The sequence below is a fragment of the Dermacentor variabilis genome, chromosome 6 (assembly GCF_050947875.1).
Source record: "Dermacentor variabilis isolate Ectoservices chromosome 6, ASM5094787v1, whole genome shotgun sequence".
In the NCBI taxonomy this organism is placed as follows: domain Eukaryota; kingdom Metazoa; phylum Arthropoda; class Arachnida; order Ixodida; family Ixodidae; genus Dermacentor; species Dermacentor variabilis.
Window position 1 is genome coordinate 59425658 of NC_134573.1, and position 15784 is coordinate 59441441.

General features: G+C 44.0%; 1 non-coding gene across 1 annotated transcript; it reads left to right on the plus strand.

Annotated features, from left to right (window-relative positions):
• The first annotated feature begins 9118 nt into the window (after window positions 1-9118).
• Window positions 9119-9192, plus strand: TRNAT-AGU (transfer RNA threonine (anticodon AGU)). The gene has a single exon. It is a non-coding gene; the product is annotated as a tRNA-Thr (tRNA).
• Window positions 9193-15784: the final 6592 nt, after the last annotated feature.

The following is a 15784-nucleotide window of genomic DNA, read 5'->3' on the forward strand; positions in this document are numbered from 1 at the left end:
GATAAATAAGAGACGATTAGAGTACTGGTGCAAAAAGGCAGAGGAGAGGGAAGATTCGGTTGGCAAATGGCACGATAGCCTCTTTTCACCAAGCAGGCTAAGAGACTGTTTGTTCCGGCCCTGTTTTAAAGGGGATTCCAATAAAAATCTTCATCGTCTTAGGTAGTACAATAATGAACACGCTCACTTGAAACTCAAATTTTCAACACTTGCACGTCCGCGTTTTCTTCAGCGGGACTTCTGAGGCACAAATGAAAGCCGAATATGCAGAACTAAAATTATTATAGACTATACGCTCATTATTCGGCTGAAGCTCGGATACGCCTTCCTTGTTTGTGACACTTGTACTAAACGCAACATGTAGGCGCTAAAGATGGTCCAGCGAAAATAAGCTAGATTTATAGCACTTCTCATATCGTCAGACTGACTCTCCGACTTATTTTACGAAACATTAATTGAATAAAATCATTGCAGTGACCACGGGAAGTTTAAGGTCTACAATTTATCTTCTATGTTAACCACAGTTTGCTCTTGCTCAGTCCATAACCTTGCATAAGACTGATAACGTCACTAACTGCAAGGGACCTGCACGAAGATCCACTAACCCTATATAGCTCCATAAGTAACCTTTGCTAATTCTAAAATTAAGAAAGAGGCTGACAGATGGAATAGCACACTGCTGTATAAAGTTTGTAAACAGGGGTAATGTGTCTCAGAAAGGCTGGCCAACGTTTCGATAGGAGGACCTATCTCCGTCAAAGGCGGCCTCGTCATCGCCGGCATGTTAGTTTTAAAGGGACACTAAAGGTTACCAGAAACTCAAGTTAAAGTGGTAGAGCAAAGTTCTAGAACGTCTAAGGCGTCAATATAATCGCGAACAGAGCTTTAGTAACCGAGAAATTGAGGTAAATGCATGACACGATTTGAGACCCCCAGCGACATTCCGGTACTAGCCCGATGACGAAAGGACTCCTCATAATTTGTGTTACTAATACTCAACTACTCGTATTAAAAATATCATTTCATTCGATTATAAGACGGAAAAAAATGCGACTTGTCCACGTCTATTCAATTCTAAGAAAAAATGACATTTTGACGTTGCCCTTCAGTAATATGGGTGTTCGAAAGGTTTCGTTTTCGCTCGACTCTGCGCGCTCGACTCTGCGCCGCGCACGCTTTGGAGTTTCAGTAGTTTCGTTATCGCGTCGTGCTGAGAGGGTTCTGCTGGCTCGCGAAACTTTCATTTGGAACAAGCAGCGAGAATGCCACGTCCATGTGATGTCGTGGGAAGCCCTCGTTGCTTTCCCGCTCCGGAGAGCCGGTGTCGAGTTCGCCGTCGTAGTACGCAACGACGCCGGCAGTGCGAGCCCTCAGCAGCAGGTCGCGCTCGTCGGTGCTCAAATCGCTGAAGTTGAGCCCACAATCGCGAGCCAATCTGTCCGTGTCAGGGTCCATTGCGACGAGCGTCGAAGTTAGCGTCATAGAATGAAGTACCAGCTTATGGCGTCTTGCGCTGGAGTTTGAGGTATAGTAGCGGCGCCTGGTGGCGGTGCGGGAAACGACATCTGGGTCGTGCCAGCTTGGGTCGTATGAGCCCTGGCTGTGGCGAAGCACGTTTCTAGGCCGAGTTTTGCGTCGATTCACACATTTTTATGCCCTGTTGCGAGTGCGAAAAGGCTCGTCGCTTCTCATAGACCACGCCGACCACGCTGCGAGCTCGCCGCAGCCTATAGTTTAACGAAAACGGACTCTCCGTGTGCCGTGGGACGTAATGTGGGACGTAATTCGTTTCTCCTTCCGCTAGCCACCATACGCCCGCTTTCGCTCTGCTGTCGGCTCTGTCTTGGCTCTGTTTCTGGCCGCGCGTCCGCGTTTTGCGCAGAAAAGCCGTAGCGCCGTCTGCGGACGCCGTTCTACTCACCGATGGCGCAACGTCACTATGAGACCATGATGTCAGTACTCCTCGATCGGAGGGCGGGCGATTTGAACTGCGCTAGAGGTACGCGGACGCTTCAGAACGCATTTTCTCTTATAATAAGTCTCTCCTTGGCACGAAACAAGCGTTTCGAGGTTTCTGTGATGGTATTTCAACAGTCCACGTTGACTTAATAGTAACCTTTAGTGTCCCTTTAAAGGGTTAGTGCAGTGACCTCACGTGTGGTTGTTGTCGATTGCGCCACGTACACGCCTGTCGTCATTGAGCGTGGTTCCCAAGGCGAGGGGACAAGAGCGGGAGAGTGGGAAGGCGGGAAGAAAAGAAAAGTAAGAGGAGAAAGAAATGAGGGGAACACCAGGAAAAAAAAGGAAGAAAGAACAAGAAAAAAATGGAAGGGGGACATAGGAGGGTGTTGTGGAAGCGAGAGGTTAGGGAGCATTCAGGGGTGTCGTTGGCGGCATCTTTTTGTTGCTTTAAAGAGCCGGTCAGGCGGTCAGTGCGCAAGTAACACAAAAGACCTAAAAAAAGTAGTTGAAAGAGCTACTTTATTAGCATAGCAGCAATGCGTCGAATAATTTTGAAATATTTAAGATGGCGACAAGGAAGTCTGGGGTGCAATGTAAGGGGTAACTGGAAGGCAGCGGCATAGTCTTTCAAGGGACGTTAGTCCCAGTAGTTATACGTAAGTGTCGTTACGGCGGTATACAGAAATGGCGATACCCTGTGTGGCTGAGGCGCTGAGAAAGGTAAACTGACGTCTGGGACTTTGGAATGTGTTGTGAGGTTGTTTCAAAAGACATTTCGGTGCCACCCTGGGCACGGTGGCACCGAAAGAATGCGGTTAAACCCTCTGCTGTTCTTTGTGCAGTTCCGCCTCCTGCGCACTGCGTACTGCCTGGAGCACAACGTGGTCACGGCGGCTACGTACGAACACGGCGATCTCATCTACCATCAACCTGCTGATCAGCTTCTGTTGCCACCCATCAGACCACCTCATCATACAACGACAGCAAGCACAGAGGGCGCCACGCAGCTTCTGCATGTGGAGACACCGTGCGGATCCAGTATAAAGGGCCACCCATTGGAATACGCGACCACTGGGCACGGTGGCACCGAAAGAATGCGGTTAAACCCTCTGCTGTTCTTTGTGCAGGTGAGAAAGGATTACGGCAAGTGTTACCGTTCAAGCGATCCGTTTCTACTAGTGCTGCCGTGCCCATGGCTGTGTTGCTTGCTTGATGTTTTTGCCTCCGGAAGTTACTGCTTTTAGGAGGGGACATTGAAACTAACCCCGGGCCCGAAGTTTCTCAAATCTTGAAACAACTTAAGGAAATCGCAGCTGATATTAAGGATATCAAAGAAAACCGCCTGGTAGAAATTGAAAAAAAGGTAGACGCTTTATCGAAACTTGAAGACAAGGTCACTTTATGCCAAAATCGGTTTTCACATATTAACGAAGTTGTTCTGACCCTTGAAAACAAAATAGACGAATTGGAGAACCACAGTAGAAGACCTAATTTGATTATTTTTTGTCTAACAGAACCAGAGAGTGAAATCATTGGAAACAGCCGTAAATAAAGGTATCTTCCAAGAACTTCTCAAACTGAACCCGATAGCTATTGAGCGAATACATAGATTAGGTCGTCCGTCCACAAATAAGAAACGACCTGTCATCCTGAGGTTGTTCGATACAAGAGACAAAGCGTTAATTTTGAAACAATGCCACAAGCTGAAGAACACTACTATATGAATAAGTGAAGACTATTCGCGAAAAGTTCGAGAAGTTAGAAGGAAGCTGTGGGCAAGTGCGAAAGAAAACCGCGAGAAGGGTGATAAACTTTTCTTAGCTTTTGACAAATAATACATCAATTGGACAGCTTATATTTGGAGCGAGGAAACAATTGAAAGAATTCCTGTTGTAAAAAACGACGCAGAAAAACCATACCGCCCCACGACCCGTCGTCACGCGCAAGCGCAGAAATAGGCACGAGCGTCGCCGATGATCCAGACAATGCATCAGAACTTTCGTGTTTAGAAATCTTCGAACCTGCCGACACCATCGTCCGGATACACTGACACCTATCTATGCTAGGACAGACAGCTATAAGTTCTCCTTCTTTCCCCGAACTATTTCTGAATGGAATTCGCTGCCCGCCCCTTACAACATGTGACTGTGTTTTATGTAAGTTTTTATTGTCTGGTTTTTTCTGTATAGAATGTGTTCTTCCTGTTGAATGAGCGGGGCAGGTCCTCGGCTCTCAAACTCCCTTGCCTTTGATGTGCAATTTCCCTTGCCTTTTTTTTTCATCGTTCTGTTTACACCATTAATTGATTTAGGTATTGTGTTTTGATCCTTTTCACTAAATGTTTGTGAGCAATATATCATTGTAAAGTCTATATATTTTATGAATGTATACGAACGCATCTTGTATATGTCTTGTACTCAATGTTTGCCCGTCCTGCAAGGACCACAATGTGGTCTGCAGTATGTACTAAATAAATAAATAAATAAATAAATAATATAGTAAAAGACAAAAAAAGGGAGGGAGAGCGGGGGAACCCAAACCGGAATAACAAATAGGAGGGTGACGTGCGCAGAAGCAAGCGGGGGCAGGTGTACATGGGAAAAGGGGGTCGTACAATTGATGGAAACGTAAAAACATGAAAGAGTATGTTAAATTGAGTAGTAGGACGGAAAAAATTTTCCGAATGTAGGAATAGGTGAGGTTCAGATTGAAGGTTAGGTGGTGGCATAATGTATTTTGTGGTTTCGTTGATGATATGAGAATTTCAGATCTAAGTTGCCGCTTTTAAAGATTCTAAGTTGCCACGTGCCAAATTAATTCCCGTCGGGTGTAAGCAATTAAACTTGTGTATGAGGTATGATTCCGTATATTTCCTTTCGCGTGGTGAGCGGAAATTTCCTTATATTTGTTTTGAAAAACAAAATGCAATATTATTTGTTTATTTTCGTATACAGAGCCTTGCTTTGTCGAATATATGACCATGTTCATTAATATGGCGGGCTACAGCTTTAGGTAAATTGTATTTTGTGACCGCGCGGTGGCAGTTGAGCCTTATATGAATTTTTTGTCCAGTCTCACCTATGTATTGTTGACTATAAGCACCACATTCTAGACAATAGACTACGTTGCTTGATGTGCAGGTGAAAGCCGAAGTTACCTTGTGTGCGTAATTCGACGCAGTACATTTTACTGTGGTAGTAGATTGACTATGTTTGCATGTAGAGCACCTGGGGCGGCCACAGGGACTGGTTCCTAACTTCACCTTTGTCCTTATGTTGCCATGCACAAGAATATCTTTAAAGTTAGTGTTGCGTCTGTAGGCAACTCTGGTTTCTGGTTGCTGGTGAGAATTTGGTAGTATTTACTGAATATGTTATTCACGTTTGGAATTGCGTTTGAGAATTTAGCAGTAAGAAGAGGCGTTGTTGTTCTTGTGATCCTCAGCTGGGGCTTAAGGTCCCAGGCTCGATGAAGTTTGGTTGCATCGGTGTAGGCTTTTTGAAGGTCACTGTTTCGGTGGTTCTTGTTTGATAGGGTTTCTTTAAGGTGATCGAGTCTATCTATGTAGTCTTGGTTTTCAACGCAAATGCGACGTAGTCGTGTGGCTCGCCCTTTAAAGATACCTGGTTTTCAATGTCTGGGATAGTGGCTTGTATATTTTAGGTACTGTTTGTCGAAAGGTTTCCTATGCAACGCTGTCTTTAGCGCCCCATCTTGAATGGATATTCTTGTGTCGAGAACGTTTATGCGCTCAGTTGAGGATTCTGATGTGAATATTATTGTTGGATGAAAAGAGTTTAGAAATGATACGTATTTATCTAGACTGTCTTGACTATGTCCCCATATTATGAATATGTCGCCCATGTATCGTAGGTATGTGTGGGACTTGTCAGTGCAGCGCGATAGGAAATCTGTTTCTAGAATCCCCGTAAATATGTTCGCGTAGGTTGAGGCCAAAGGCGTACCCGTGCTTGTACCATGTATCTGTAGGTAGTAACTCTCCTCGAATTTGAAGTAGTTATGTGTTCGAGGAGAGACAAGTAGACTTCCGTAGAGTGTTGTGCATTGTGTTTAGACAGCGTTTGTTTTATCGAAGATAAATCATCAGGGATTGGAATGTTGGTGTACAGAGCCGTGACATCTAGTGTTGCGAGAATTATGTAGTGGGATAGTGTACCTTTAATACTAATGTCCCTCATAATTCTCAGCAGGTGGGTCATATCTTGCACAAATGACGGAAATGCTTTTGGCAAGTCACCAAGGAAGTGGTTAAGGAATGTGTAAATGCTCTCCGTCGGGGTGTTGTTTGATTCTATCGGGTGACCTGGGATAATAGCGGTGTATATTTCAGTGGATGGAATTTTATTAATTTTTTGAAGGAGGTAGAAATGCCCGGCAGTTTTGTCGCTTGGTTTAAGAAATTTGCATTCTGATGGTGTTGTCAGTTCATGAGCCAAAAGTGATTTCAGCCTGTTGGTATTTGTGTCTGTATAGGATAATGTCGGATCGTTATCTAGCTTACGGTAATGTTCTGGGTTGTTTAGTTGTCTGTAAGCATCGTGCTTGTATTTTTCTACTGGCCAAATAACTATACTGCCACCCTTGTCTGCTTCCTTAAAAACAATGTCATTTCCGCAACTAAGATTTGAAATGATATGACTCTCCGACGCAGTTACGTTTTTAGATCGCTTAGATGTCTTGGATTGGCTTATAATTAATTTACTGGCAGTTTTAAGTATACGTTAAGTTCTATGGCTTGTTCTGGTTCCGGAGTCCAAGTGGATTGGGCTCTAAGCGGTGTCGTCCCTGTGTCTGGTGTGTTGTTGTCTGCGAAAAAGTGTCTGATACGCATTCGTCGGGAAAATTCTGAGGTTCTTGTGAAGGTCGAATTCATTTATTGTGTTGTTCGTGGGACAAAAGCTTAAGCCCTTGCTGAGTACGCCAATTTCTTTTTTACTTAATGATTTTGAAATGTCTACAACATTGGAATGCCTTAATTTTGAGGAAGTTTCCATCACGTCTTGTACCTCTAAACTCGAGGTCCCTCTTGTCGGCGTGAGGTGGCTGTTTGCCTGGAAGGTACTAGTTTTTCATACGCACGACAAATAAATGGAATTGCCTACCTCTGTGATTGCTATGCTCAGGGAAAAAGGTGAAATAAAGCCTCGAGGATGAATTTCTTGCTGTGCGAAACTGAATTAGCACTGCATTACTTCATTTCTACGTGGGTATTGCACTTCTTGTTTTTGACGCATTAGAATGCATCTTTTTCACTCGGCTGGTGCTCGTACCAGTCATGGAGTGCTATATATTCTTGTCTCTGCTGCTAAAGACATTATTGGACGTTCGTAATTACATCCGAATAAATAAAATAAAGCGCATTGGAGAACATAGCCTTGTGGCCAGCAGAAAATCGAAGCATTCCTGTTCATTGCCTCGGTTGTGTTCGCAAGGCGACGCCCTCGCTTCCAAACCCAGATATCGGTCCGTATTACCGCAGACAAAGCGGGGAGCAATATTTTTCTCCGAAGACGGATCATGGCCAGCAGCATACGGGGCTCTTCTTTCACAACACGTGTTGGCTACTCCCGAAAGGTCGCTTTGGTCACACATCCTGCGAGAATACTTTGAGGGATGTGGCCTTGGAGGTGTAAATAAAGGTTGAAAAAAAAAATCTGTGGCTATTTAGCTGCAAATTGGAGAGAAATGAGTACGCCTTACATCGCACCACTTCAAGGTCCCCGATCCATGATTCAAACCATGTTCACAAAATTGCGAAGTGTTGTTCCCGATCCACTTGACACACGTCCAGCCTCAAGAAGCGCTAAGTAATACACGGAAACTGTCCAGAGTGGCCAGTAGCGAGGCAATTTTGCATGCGTTTTGCAGGCTTGTTTTACGCTCGGAATAACGCTTCTATGAAACACGCATCGGGCAACAGAAAGCCGTATCAGGAGTTTTTTCATGTCACTCTTAAATTTTCTCATTGACACTATTTGTCTAACTATAATTTTTAGAAGTAAAACAATTAATTATGGATTATTATCTAATTAGGAGGAATGAACAAATAATTTGAGTATCATCAAGTTACGGCATACCACATTACCTTCGTTCTTTACGGCGACGTGGCGTTCCCATTTTTTATACTCTAGCTAAAGTTAGCTGGGACACCCTGTAAATGACGTGTCACCCAGATAACGTTAGCGCTCCTCTACAGCTAATACACACACACACACACACACACACACACACACACACATATATATATATATATATATATATATATATATATATATATATATATATATATATATATATATATATATATATATATATATATATAAATATGTATATATATAGATAGAGAGAGAGAGAGAGAAATTTAAGAACGCCGTGGAAGATACATATATAACAGCTATGGTGTTCGATCATTAGAGGATGGACGATCGAACACCGTAGGTCCTAAAATCGTAAATTGCACCCCGTTTTTAAACCGTTTTGTACTGAACAACCTGGCTAAAGTTAGCTTTGCCAGCCTTTATATTTTGTCGCGTATGGTGTGAAGAAGACCAGGCTTAAGCAAAGCAGAGTTGACTGGAAGGCGATCTTCATGTGGCATCTCATTCTTCCATTCACGAGGACAGAGTTGGAGCCGCGCTTAACAAATTCGCAGCTGTGTATTTATATATATATATATATATATATATATACACACGCACAAATAAACGACCAAACACAAGCACGCACGCACACCCGCACGTGCGCGCGCTCACAAACAGGACGACGTGGCCTGACATTGACGAAAATCTTCAATAGTAGTCGTCGATCACAACTAGATTTGTCAGCGGAATGACATGTACAGCCGCATGGACAGAAAGATAGAAGATAAAAGGCAAATCGAATTTGCAGAATTTAACGGTTGTCGGATTAAAAAAACATTATCTGGATTCCAGGTAGGGATCGATGCCTCCTTCCTTGAAGAAAAGGTGACCGTGTGATGCTCGGTATTGCATGACAATATGTATGCACCAAACGGGTTTTGTGAGCGCTCCGCATTGCTACGTGAGGCTCATACTAGGCTAGTTGGGAGTTTACGCCAATGGGCACTTACTCAATTATGCCACTCACCGAAACTGGGGCATCGTAGCGAATCGTCGGCGCCGTGGCTTAGTTGGTTAAAGCGCCTGTCTAGTAAACAGGAGATCGTGAGTTCGAATCTCACCGGTGCCTTGCCGTGCGTATCTTTTGTTTCCTTATTGTGCGCATTTACTTTCTGCACAACATTCTACTTGCACCTGCATTCATTTAGGCCGCCAGATAAATTGGCTTTATTTTTTGCAATGGGAGTGTCACCGGCATTAACAATGGCGTTTTTGACACTGAAACAAAGACCACAGTTTTGAAAGAAAGAAAAAAGGAAGCTGCAGCTTCCTTGAGCCCCGCTCCCCGAAGGCGTGGTCTGTCTGGCGTTGTAGATATGTCAGTTTGATTTCGGCGCCTAATGAAGCACTCCCAGGTTGTCTCACATAGAAGGATACCTTAGGTTTTACAGGCAATCGGAAAGCACTACGTTTTATGAAGGGAAAGACAATGAGACAAATACACAAGAAAGTAGAAGCAGAAGCAGCGCTACCACGTCATGCCTGTGGCACAACTTGGCTATATCTTAAACGTCCACTCTTCATAAGATTGTTTCGATTAGGTGAGGAAGCGTTCTATGCGCACGCCTATATTTCATTCACGATAATGACTCATCTATTTATTTATTTTTTGGAGACATCTTTTCAAAAAAAAATTTAGATCAGCTTGGGTTCCATAGAGTCTGGGCATGTGGTAGCCACTTTCTGATCATTTTCGTCGAAATAGGACGATTTGATGCCTTCTAGTGCAAGTAACACAAACGGTGTAAAACTGATGCTCGGACCAAAAATTCAGACCAATTTGTGTAAAGCTATGGAAGAAGAAGAAAGAGAGGGCGCTATAACGTAAAACTATTCGAAACTTATCTATTAGAATATTTCAATCCGCCCTCCGCGATTGGTGAAAAATTTTTTGGACCACCACCAGTTCGCCTGTATTTCACGCGACGTCACAATAACTGCGATAGCTCCCCATCCGATATGACGTGAATATACGTTTTATACCTAGATGATTGGAAATAAGAAAAGGAAAATCGTTATTTATGACTTGAAGTCTTTTCGCCATTAGCCCTCGTCTATTGGTGAAAAGTTTTCGGGCGACTGCCATTTCACCAGCGTGTCACGCGGCGTCATAAAAGCGCGAGAACGCACAGCGTGAAAGTGACGTGTACGCGTTAAAGATGCATATATATGCCGAACATAACTGAAATTTTCTCTGAATCGCCGCAGGCTGCCCCGTTCCGAAAGGAATAAAAGATGGCTGCCGCCTATCGCTAATGCACAGGCTACTCGCACCTGTCTGAGAGCATGGGTTTATTGGCATGCAATAAAGCTTGTGCGTGGCCTTGTAACAATTTCAAGCACTTTCGGCACCTTTACGACCTCGCTCTGCGAACTCTTATATGCTGAGGATCCGTGTTGGCGTCATTCTTAAGCTTCCGTTGCATGCCGCAATGATTTTCCGCCACCCAACGCAAGCTAAGTAAGTGAAAGCGGACCAATCGCAGACGCAGGCACCACCGTCTTCATCCGGTCATCGATTGTACTGGCGCTGGCTGACTGGCACTGGAGGACTGGCTGGCTGGCCCTGGTACTGGGGTGCCCAGGCTCGGCCCCATCGAATGCCTCTTCACTTGACCGTGTACCTCGCGTCTTCTCAGCCAATTAGGTAACGCAAGCCGCTCGGCGTAGGCATTGCTATTTGTTTTTAAAACAAAACAAAAGTGAGCTCCAAAAACGAAAAGAGTGTTTGATTGGTCTGCTCAGACAACCCGGAAGGTCACTGCCAGATGCTTGCGTAGGCGGTTACGCAAATTTGACGTTAGGAGATTGGAATAAAAACATATTGGAATAGTTTTACCGTTATAGATCCCAAAATGTTTGCTTCAATGCACAAAAAAGTCCAGACTTAACTCAAGCGCGTACTTTCAAACAGCGAGTGCCTAAAAGCGGTGTCGGTAGTTGCCTTCAAAAATTGGAAATATTGGCAGATCCCGGAGCTAGTAAAGCGCAAAAATTCGGGACGATCCTAATGACGGTGCAGTCTAAACAACAGACCACATGGTACATTATGGCCTCCAGGAAGACCTTGTCTTTGATCGACCTCAACCACTGTTAACTTGAATTTATTTGTTCAGTTTAGACTTATCAAGCCTTTATTAATACCTTACATACACTTAACAAAGCATTGATAAAGGGGTGACACGGATTACCTAAGGCTTAAAGACGCGTGAACAAAACATATAAAAAAGGATCGACCTAGCAATATCTTTGTTCGCCCAATGTAATGACATTGAACAACTTCCCAAAGTAGTCCATACAGAAAGTAAAAATACAATTACAACTGATATCATAAATATGTACGCGGGGTACATACTGGTACAAAGTACACGAAGATGATTGCACCATGGCGAAGGCATACAAACGCGGAAATATCTATATGCACTGGCAAATTACAACAATGGAAGAGCAAAAAAGAAAGAAAGAACTAAAAAGCAAGACAGGTAACAATTTCAGTCACCAAGCTAATTTGGCTCACTAACTATCGAGGTAATAGACGGACAGGTTCAGGTCAGACATTTTGCTGATGACTGCTTGCAGTTTAATGAAATTAGAGGCGCTCTTTATCAAGTTTTCTGAAGACTAACGTTCACCGCATACATATGCTGCCAAGTTTGAAAAATGTGAGTTAATGACAAAACAACCTTTTTTCATGAAAGTAATTAACTAAAAAAGAGCATCATTTCAGTTTTTCCTTAGAGCCTTTCATAACAGTGATCCAACAGAGGTTACCGAGTACAAATACCTATGAAAAAGTGGAATTATGAAAAATGTAATGGTGGAAGAGAACTTTCAGACCTGGAATGGTTTGCTAGAAATCAAACATTTTGTCCGGGCAGGAGAATGGGCCTAAGGTTCCCTCGATGAAACCATAAATGAGGCAGTGCAAGGTGACATGGTTCGCGTTTCTTTTTTTTCTCGAAGTCACAGAAGCGCAGAGCCAGAGTAGTTTCGAGGAACGACTAAGAAACTCGGATGAAAAGAAATGGTCCGATAAAACGCACAAGTACCTCTACCTCAAAAGCGTCGACAGTGTAATTTAAGACGTCAAGAAAATTGGCAAACCAAGCACAAGTCAATTGAAAGTGTGACTAGACAACCGGAAGACATTAGAAAAAGTAAGAGAAACGGAGGCTGTAAATTGGATGCAAAGGATGGAGACAAAAAAAAATACCGCTAAAACGCACAAGAACGGGAAGACAGAACTGAGGAGGTAAAATATGTGTGATAAGGCAAAGGGCGGTTACTTGCTGCTTGAGGCCAGAGATGACTGCCTGAGGAGAATAACGTACCGTAAAGACTATGTGGCATAGGATGAGGCATGCGTGTGGTGCAGAAAAGTTGGAAACTACTCGGCAGATCGTAACAGAATGTCAAGATATTCACACAGCGAGACCCGTACGGAGGGCCCACCCCGTAGTAGCATTAAGATTGAAAGAAAGCTGAATGATTAACTTCTCAGTGTTCGAGATAAGTAAGATACAATTACAGTATTTGTGGAAAAGAATCAAGGGAGAGACTAATAGAAGCAGAGTCATTGCAAGTGTAATGGTAAAATATATTAACTGAAGATGTAAATACAAAATATGAGGTGTATATCTAACAGGCAAACGGGATGAGAGCCTGTTTTAACCACCACCCGCCGTGGTTGCTCAGTGGCTATGGTGTTGGGCTGCTGAGCACGAGGTCGCGGGATCGAATCCCGGCCACGGCGGCCGCATTTCGATGGGGGCGAAATGCGAAAACACCCGTGTGCTTAGATTTAGGTGCACGTTAAAGAACCCCAGGTGGTCAAAATTTCCGGAGTCCTCCACTACGGCGTGCCTTATAATCAGAAAGTGGTTTTCGCACGTAAAACCCGAAATATTATTATTATTATTATTTTAACCAAGTGGGCTAGGAGACTATTTGTCACCGTCCCGTTTTAAAGGAAATGGCAAAAAATATCATCGCCAACTGGCACAATAATGAACACACTAAGATGGAACTCAAATTTCTAATATTTGCAAGTCCCCGTTGCGTTAAGCGGGCCTTCCGAGACACAAATAAAACCCGAACATGCAGAACTAAAATTATCAGACTATGCGTTCATTGTTGGGCCGAAGCTCAAGTACCCCTTCATGCAGAAGATAGCCCTTTGTCCAGCAGCAAATCGAAGCATTCCCGATCCTTGCATCGGTAGCGTTTGTAAGGTGACGCGCTTGCTTCCAAACACAGATCTCGGTCCGTGTAAATGCCGACAATGTGGGGAGCAATATTTGTCTTCGAAGACGGATCTTGGCCAGCGGCATAGGGGGCTCTTCTGTCAAACACGTGTTGAATACTCGATAAAGGTTGCTTTGGTCGCATATCGTTCGACAACGCTTTGAGGGATGTGGCCTTGGAGGTGGAAACAAAGCTGGAAAATAATGTGTGGCTACTTAGCCGTAAATGCGTGCAGAAATGCGTCAGCTCTACTCCGAAACCTCTTGGAGGTCCCAGATCGATGATTTAAATCGCGTTCACGAAATTGCAAAGTGCTATTCTGGACTCACTCGCGACACGTCCTATCTCTTCGAGGAGCTAAGTAAGACATGGAAAGTGTCTCGAACGACCAGCAGAGGGGCAATTTCGTGTGCATTTGCGGGCATCTTTCACGCTCAGAAAAGCACTATTACGTCGCACGTATTGCGCAACAGAAATCTGTACAGGTAGTTTTTTTTATGTTAGTCTACAATTTTATCATTGACACTTTTCATCTAAGTATAACTGCTGAGAAGGTGAAGAATTAATTGCGGATTATTATCTAATTAGGGTGAACGAAAAAAAGTAATTCGAGCATTTCAAAGCAACACCAAACAACATTACCTTGGTCCTGTCCAGCTACGGGGCATTCGCATATTTTTGTTCTCTGGCTAAAGTTAGCTGGGACACCCTGTACATACCGTGTCCCTAACTAACGTTAGCGATGCTCTTCAGCGAAAAAAAAAGTATATTTAAGAATACCGTGGAAGTTACATTTATAAGACCTACGGTGTTCGATCGTTAGAGCATGGACGATCGAACACCGTAGGTCTTATAATCGTAAATTGCGCCCCGTTTTTAAACCGCTTTTCATACTTGGCTAAACCTGGCTTGGCTACTACTTGGCTAAACAACCTGGCTAAAATTAGCTTGGACAACCTTTATATTGTCGCGTATGGTGTGAACAAGACCAGGCCTAAGCGAAGCAGAGTTGACTGGAAGGCGTTCTTCATGTGGCATTCTTCCATTGACAAGGACACAGAGTTGGAGTCGCGCTACACAATTTCGCTGCTGTATTGCGAGTGGGCAACTGACGCCACAATAGGCTACATCAGTGTGTTTGCTTTGTAAGTCGATAACGGGCTGCAATGAAAAAAAATATGCCGGCTTCCTTTATACCATACGAGTATTCCCCAGTAGTATTTAGCGACAATATGTTAGCCACTTGGTCCAAACTACCTGGTCGACGTCTGACGCTGCAGTCAGACTCTTAGAGTTGTATTATCCAGCACGCGAATCTGTGCCTCAGATGTTACTTGGGGAACACCAATGAAATTGCTGCGTTACCTATTACAAGCGTCAACTGGCTGCTAAAATGCATGGTGTCTAAATTGCTAATCAACACTTCATACAAAGGCTAAGCATTATAGCTACTTGGCGTGGTAGTGACGATGGCTCAGGCGACGACACTTCCAGCACCGTGTGGCCATGTGGGTCGCAATGCACAAGTACTGCTCCGAGTCCACCCTGGCTAACATGTGTGGGCACCTCTTTGGTTCGGTCTTCACTGAAGTTGCTCAGTACAAGGCACTCGGTCACCTGTTGTTTCGGCAATTGCAATGCGCATTCCTGCGATTGTTCCAATTTAAACCGCGCTCCTTTCTTCAGCAGGTCAGAAAGGGAACAATTGTTCATGTGAAGTCAGCAACAAACTGTCACAGGTACGACGCGCTGCACAAGAAAGCGTGAAGCTGTTTAATGTACGTTTGTGTTGGGAAGTTCGTAACGGTTGGTATCGTTTCAGTCAGAGACGAAACTCCTTTCTCGGAGATGTAGTAACGCAGATACGAAACGGCTGTAAGTCCTAATTGCCATTTCTCACGGTTTATTCGCAATCCAACTTTGTAGAGCCTTCCAGGAATATTGCTAAGGTTCAGAGAATCTTCTACTTAGCCCACAACTAACGTATCATCCAAGTAAACAAGACTGGGATGATCTTTAGGCTGGCGTGCCACAGTGCTTACAGAGAGAGAGAGAGAGAGAGAGAAGAATACAGGAAGGCAGGGATGTTAACCAGTCAATAGTCTGGTTGGCTACCCTACACTGGGGGAAGGGAGAAGGGGAAGAGAAAGAAGGGAGAGAGAAGGTGTAGATACGTGTACGGACAGCACTTCAGTTAATGTCGCTCGAGCAAACCAGAAGTTCTGAGAAAACACAAAAGTGCCTTCACTGCCTTCTGAGCCGATGATCGGTCGGGACGGTGCTCTAATATTGTCTGTTCAATCAGAGGACGATCGTCTAGTTTCCTCAATGTGTCGGACAAATACTGTCTTTGTGCTTGAAATTGAGGGCAATGGCACAATATGTGGTCAATGTTCTCCTCGCGTGCGCAAACATCA